Source organism: Emys orbicularis, chromosome 9 (assembly GCF_028017835.1).
Source record: "Emys orbicularis isolate rEmyOrb1 chromosome 9, rEmyOrb1.hap1, whole genome shotgun sequence".
Classification (NCBI taxonomy): domain Eukaryota; kingdom Metazoa; phylum Chordata; order Testudines; family Emydidae; genus Emys; species Emys orbicularis.
Genome location: NC_088691.1, coordinates 107,188,971 through 107,196,339, shown reverse-complemented (window position 1 = coordinate 107,196,339; position 7,369 = coordinate 107,188,971).

The window sequence follows — 7,369 nt, the reverse complement described above, 5'->3', positions numbered from 1 at the left end:
GGAGTTTGGGGATAGGAGGGGATGCAGGGGTGAGGGCTGTGGGTCTGAGGATGAGGGGTTCATGATGCAGGAGGGGGCTCAGGGCTGGGGCAGAGGATTAGGGTGCGGGGGGATGAGGGCTGGGGCTGGGGGCTTTGGGGCGTTGGAGAGGCTCAGGGCTAGGGTGGAAGGGCAGGGTAAGGGCAGCCTGTCTTCCCATTAGTGGATGCCGGCACTAGGGAAATACGGACGGATGGTAACCCTAGTAGCCGCCAGACCCATCTCCTAGCTGGTGACCACTTCCAGTTTCCAAGAGTCACCTACCCAGAAACTAGATATTGACCTCAAGGTAAAAGACTGCATAGCACTTTTCACAAGAGCAAGGGTGTTAACCCCAGTGTACTGGCCAAATTCCAACTCAGCTAATTAGATTCTGCCTCCTGGACTTCTCTTTGCACTACACTGCTGTGCACATTGTCACTTTTCTTCTGCAGAAGAAAGTGTCTGCATTTCAGTGGTGGGTGGCATTGCTATAGTGATCTCTGTGTGTGTAGCCTGCAAAGTACTTTAGAATTCTTTGTGACAAAGGATGCTTTGTAGATGTCAAGTGCAGCATCATTATTTGGGTTTCCTGTCTGGCTAAGAACAAGAGTGGCACCGCTTCATGTCTAACGCATCATCTCTTCGGGATCTGTATGCTGCCCTTGCAGAGAGACGGGCTCAGCAACCTAACTGATCTGTGCCATGTCTAACTTTAATAAGTCTGTATTAAAACAGATGTCATGTGTGGCTGGTGCAGCCTGGAGTCTGGCCTGCTGAACAGAATTACCTGTTCTGGGGTCTATAAATATTTGGAGGTCAAATACTTAGATTAAGAGAACTGGACTTAAAAGTATCTGCCAATGAACTGCTGTGTGACTTTGGTTAGGTCACTGCCCCGCTCTGTGTCTCAGTTTCCTCTCTTTTTCTGTCTTTTCTATTGCGACTATAAGCTCTTTGGGGCAAGAACTATCAGTCGGTCGGGGTGTGTGTGTGTGTGCGTGTGCGCAGTAGCCAGTACAATGGGGCTGCTAGGCACTTTCCTAAAAATCGTCAATAACAGATGAATAGATTCCAAGGCCAGGAGGGATCAGTGTGATCATCTAGTGTGACCTGTCCAGCCCAGGCCAGAGAACTGCCCCACAATAATCCCTAGAGCAGAGCTTTCCGAAAAACATCCAACCTTGATTTAAAAATTTTCAGTGATAGAGAATCCAGCACACCCCTTGGTAAATTGTTCCAATGGCTAATTGCCCTCACTTTTTAAAATGTACGCATTATTTCCAGTCTGAATTTGTCTAGCTTCAACTTCCAGCCACTGGATAGCATTAGACCTTTCTCTGCTAGATTGAAGAGCCCAGTATTAAATATTTGAACCCTATGTAGATACTTACAGACTGTCACCAAGTCACCCCTTAACCTGCTCTTTGTTAAGCTAAATAGACTGAGCTCTTTGACTCTATCACTCTGAGGCAGGTTTTCTAATCCTGTAATCATTCTCGTATCTATTCTCTGAACCCTCTCCAATTTATCGACATCCTTCTTGAATTCTGGGCACCAGAACTGGACACACCATTCCAGCAGTGATCACACACCAGTGCCAAATACAGAGGGAAAATAACCGCTCTACTCCTACATATGATTTCCCTCTTTATGGAGCCCAGAATCACATTAGCCCTCTTGGCTACAGCGTCGCACTGGAGCTCATGTTCAGCTGATTACCCCCTCCCCCCAACACTGCTTCCCAGGTTAGAGTCCCCCATCCTATAAAGATGGTGTGACCCATGCCCAGAAAGAGTTAAGCAGCTTGCAGGCTAATTGACCCAGATTCGACCTTTAGGGACATATTGGTAGATAATGTTTGTGTTTTTGTGTGTTTACATATATATTGTTAGAGGTTAACACTGTAATGAGCAGTCCCTATCTTTGCTGTATTCTGTTAATTCAGAGATCAAAAGGAAATATTAACATCTAAATTAACTGTAAACAGAGTGATATCCTGTATTCATCTTTGAAATGTATAGCAAATCACCTATGAATGGTGGAAAACTGGCAATTGCCTTATGTTAATCCGTGTAGCTAATTACCGTGATACTTAGAAAATAGGTCCACTTCAAAGTCTCTATGATTGCCTATTGTTCGCCTAAGGACATGGAACTGTATAAAGATGTCTGGGGTCCTGATCCTGTCATCTCAGATCTGCTTGATGCTTCATGCAGGGAAAACTTTAGTCACTAAACCGAGATCTCCAGTCCTAATCTGGATCACCCTGAATATGAACATTGGACTATAACCTATGGACTAATTCTGAAAGAACTCTTTGCAACTACAAAGCTCACCATCTCTGCTGTTAATCTGATCTCAGAACTGTACTCATGTCTGTATGTAGACTGATCTTTTAACCAATGCTCGCTCTCTTTTGTTTTTTAATACATTTTAGTTTTATTAATAAGAATTGGCTGTGAACGCATATTTGGGTAAGATCTGAATTATTCATTAATTTGGGAGGTAATGTGTCTGATCCTTTGGGGTTGGTAGAACATTTTTATATGATGAATAAGTTTTTCAGTGATCCTCATCATATTTGACTTGGGTGTCTGGGTGGAGGCCTAAGGCTGGGTTACTTTAAGGGAACGGTGTTATTGGCTTCTGGGTAACCAGTGAGGTATTACAGAAGCTGTTTTGTGCTGGTTTGGTAAATCTAAATGCTGGAATATCCACCAGCTTTGGGGATTATCTGCCCCATTCTTTGCAGTTCACCCTAACTGAGTGACCTCAATGCAGCTCCCTTGGGATCCCGATCACAGATGGCCTACATTCTTTGTTCCTAGGTGGATATGTTGCCACACACCCCCACCTTGCCTTCCTGGGTTACTCTGGGGCAGGCAACATGCCCCTGTGTGGTGCCGGGGCACCTGACGTTGACAGTAAAAGCGATCCTGAGTCTCCCGGTGGTGATGGTGGGTAGGTGGGGATTTGCTGGCCAACCCTCTGCTGCAGCCCTTTTACTAACAAAGGAAATGAAGCTTGGCAGTGTCTCCACCTAGCTGGGTCCTGCACACACTCACTGGCCTGCCTTGGGAGCCTCCAGGAATACACCTGAGCTAAGCTATGCAATGGTCTAACCCAAAAGTACCAATTATAAAAAATATACAAACAATGTGCAAACACCCCTTTACTTATCCATCTAGAAAAACATGATATAAAAGACTGACAATTAAAATGTCACAACCACTTTAAATCAGCCGGGGGCACGTCAATAAATCATTTAATAAATGCCGTTTACAGTAGTAAACAGAGCTTACCCAACTCCCATTTACATTAGCACCACTTACCCCACTCCTGAGCGTGCACTCCTCTGACCGTCAGAGTTGTGGGTGCATGTGAAGATCTCGAAGCTGGGGCCAGCGCTCCGTTGGTCCAGCCAAGGCAGCCCGGGGCAGGGTGATTCTCCACTCAGCCCCTCTGGAGATGGGAGTTGTTCTTCCCAGAGGCCAGGAACCTGGCTCCTGGCTAGACGACAAGGCCGCTTTGTCTCTTCTCAGACTCAGGCACCCCCTTACAGTCCTGTCGCTGTCCCCCTTCCCCTGTAAGCACTTTCCCAACCAACACAGGAGGTGGTTACTCCCACTGCCTGCGCTGCAGGCCGGCCTCAGTCAGCTCTGGGCTCAGCAACAGTCTCTGCTGACACCCACCAACAGCTTCCGCTGCTCCCCACGTGCCAAGTGCCCCGGCAGACGCTCAGCAGCTCGGACAGAGCGCCACAAGCTGCCCTAGTCCCCTGGCCAGGCTCTCCGCTCCCCACACACCAGGGACCTCTGTATCCAGAACGAGGCTCCCTTCGCCCAGGACGCAGAAGGCATCTTCCCCAAGGCATCATGGGAGCTGTCGTCGCTGAGGGTGGACTGCAGCATCCCAGCCGGAACACTCCCAATTGAGTTCCGAGGCCCCGCTAATAGAGGGGGCTACCTGTACATTCAGCCGCATTAAAAGGAATATTGTTGGCTTGCACCCAGGTTACCAAGTGAGCCATATCGCTCTGTTAGTGACCGGTCCTCTGCAGGCTTCCCCCAATCTTTGGGTCGGCTGCAAAATTGGGAGGTTCAGCCTTTCCCCTCTTCTGTTTCCTCAGCACAGATACCACCATCCCCCCTCTAGAGTGTGTACAGCATACGGCTGGCCTGGGAACTGATGAGGCCAATGTGTTCTGGCCAGCATTGAGAGCAGCAAGAGCGCTAGCTGCACCACAGACGCCTTGCAGTGGCGGGTATCGCATTTGCCATTTAGACCAGCCCATTGGGTCCAGAAATCATGCCTCTAGCATTGTTAATACCTGATGCTCTAGAAGAAGGTAGCCTGCCTCAGGCCTCCAACAAACATCTGGTAAACTACGGGTATGCACAGTACTTTGGGGGTGGGCTTCCTGCCTGACATGGCTCTTGCCCCTCCCTTCCCCACGGTAAACAGCATGCACCCTGAAGCATGAGATTCAATTACCCATTTTAACTCAGCCTGTAGCGCTCAGTGCTCTTGGCAGCCAGGAAATTGCTCAGCCCTTTAAAAGAACCCACCCACACTGTTTGACTGGCGGAGCCCCGGCTGTGGTGATTAATGCATTCTGGCAAGCATCAGATACAGAGAGTGAGCAGGAGTCCCTGGCTGGTCCAGGAGAACCCCACCCCAAAACACAGACCTCCACTAAGCTCTGCTCGGTCATCACAGCCCTGCCTCTGGGCCCTGCTGGATCAACCAAGTCCATTCCCCAGGTGAGATGAGTGTGAGACTTTGTGCTCCAATCACTTCCTGAAGCACAGCAAGGCTTGGGCTGTGAAGTCATGCTGCAAATTCCCATGGCGTAGGGATGGATTCTCCATCGTTGACCATTTAAAAATCAAGACGGGATGTTTTTCTAAAAGCTCTGCTCTAGGAATGATTTTGGGGCAGTTCTATGGCCTGTGCTGTACAGGAGGTCAGACTAGATGATCACAATGGTCCCTTCTGGCCTTGGAATCTGTGAGTCTATAGCCAGCTCAAGCCCATCACATCGGTAATGTGCTGAATTGGGCCACAGTGGCTGGGCATCCCACTAAACCAAGGGGTCCTAAGCTTGGCAACATCAAGTGCTGCATTGGCAGCTTGCCAGGAGCCCAGGGTATGAGGCAAATATGCATATAAATGTTCATACTGTAAAATAGTAACTAAAAATGCACATGACCATATCTGCGAGCGTTCTCCTTGCAGAGGTATAGAAATCGCTTGTTTGAATTCATCAGCAATGAATACAAAGGTGTGCACGTGCATCCCTTGCTACTGTTTCAAACAGAGCACGGTCTGGGTCGTTTATAGATCTCCATGCAGACATGGTGGGGCACCCCAGCACTAAAGCATGGACTTAATCATGGCTATTGAGCCTAAGGGGTAGATGCCCTTTGCATTGCCGAACCTGTCTATTACAAGCCACCTTCCCTGCTTTGTTCCATTCACGTCTGAGAGCGCATTCGCTGGCTCTGAGCCCCTGTAATCAGAGCCTTGAGAACATCTCTGTCCAACCTTTGTAGATAGCTCTGTGGCTTTAGGAAAGGCTCCTTCCTTTCCTTATTGAAATAAACACACTACAAATGAGAGTGAGCGCTTTGTTCACAACGTATTGTCACCTTTTCCTAACTGAACGTAGGATAATTCAACATCCAGAGTTTTGAACACCTTCTTTGAACTTATTTTTAAAAGTGGCTCCTCTTGACCATTTAAATACTGACTTGCTGACCCCCTTAAGCACTGCCAATGCTTCTTTAGGATCAACAATCCTTGTTAGGGGAAATGTGAGCCAGAGATCTTAATTTAACATGCTTAATTGATTCTAACATAGTTAATTACTGAATTAATCTGGCATTCTCATGGATGCTTTTCCAGGGGGCTTCTGCCCAAACTCTACACTTATGAGTGTATCATGGGGGTCCTACTCCCCCGCAATGCACATAAGGTGGCCACCGCTGCATCCCCAGAATACTAGACAGTCCAGTACTTCCAAGGATGGCGTAGGCTTGCCCCTGCCAGCGTGACCCTGCCCCCGCTGGCATGCCCTCACACATACAGCGCCCATGGAGGGGCCTGATTCTGGGAGATGTCCTGACCAGACTGGGACAGAGAGAGGGACCCAGATGACATCACAATCTCCAGCAGCTTCAGCTAAATCCCAGCCAGCACCTGGCACGTGTCATTTCCTTCAAATCCCCCCCTTAATTCTTTTCTTTTTTCTCTCTCTTCTTTGGCCTTCTGTTGAATAAGAGTCTGGCTTTGCCAGACAAGACTATATTTTGTAATGTTGCAATAAGCCTGTGACCAGAGAGGGAGTTAAAAGAAATGCCCTAAACAGTCAGATCCTGATACAAGTTTACCAGATCTCAGAGTGGCTCTTAGAATATGTGCTGTGGCTGTTTCTCCAGCCGTGAGGATGCAAATGAGAGTCGACACCAGAGACAGAAGCTGCCTTTCCTATCTTTGTTGTCCTTTCTCTCCCCTTTGTGCCTGTGCGTTGTTTTGTCTTTTAGGAAATGGGATGGGACTTCAGCAACAACAGCTCCACCCCATGTCAACTAACTTCTTCCTCCCCCCCAAAGAATGATGACTACATCGACTGTCATTCTAGCTGAAAGAGCGTCAGGAAGGGTGTCTTTCCTTATAAAACTCTCTGCAGCTAAAGGGAAAGGAAATCTGGTTAAAATAAAAGCCTTATTTAATACTTTACATTTCAAATGCTTTAACTGGTTTTCCTTCTTTTTCTATAGCTTTAATAAAAGGTTAAAAAGCTGTTGAATGGAATGTTTGCCACGGTACTAGTGAGGCTGAGGTCGCTGAATGCCAAACCCCGAACCTTGTTGAAACCTGATAATGTTGGACAGTTTCAGGGTCCTGTTAACATCTTTGACACTCTGGGCCCACTTATTCCACCAAATTAATGCAACATTTTTGGTGTCCCTGATTAAGCTCAACAGGGCTCAATCCTATAGCTTTTTAATGTGTACAGCTCTCATTGAAGTCAACGGGTGTTTTACACAGAATAAGCCCTAGATGTCTGGGTCTAAGTAGTTACTATGTGTGAGTCCGGTATTTGTCATGAGATAGAGTAGGCTGAATTAATTACTTATAGTCAGTCTTAAAGAGCCCAACTTGGAATTTATAAGACCACAGAAACCTATTACAATTCAACAGCAGTGTAAAGTGTGTGTGCACACATGTCCTCCTCTTGTACCAAACCTGCAGAACTCAGGTGTTAATGTCGGGCCAAGTCCAGATGTAAGCCTCTCACTTTAAATATCAAAAAACAAAAAGCTGGAGCCTGTGGACTTTATCA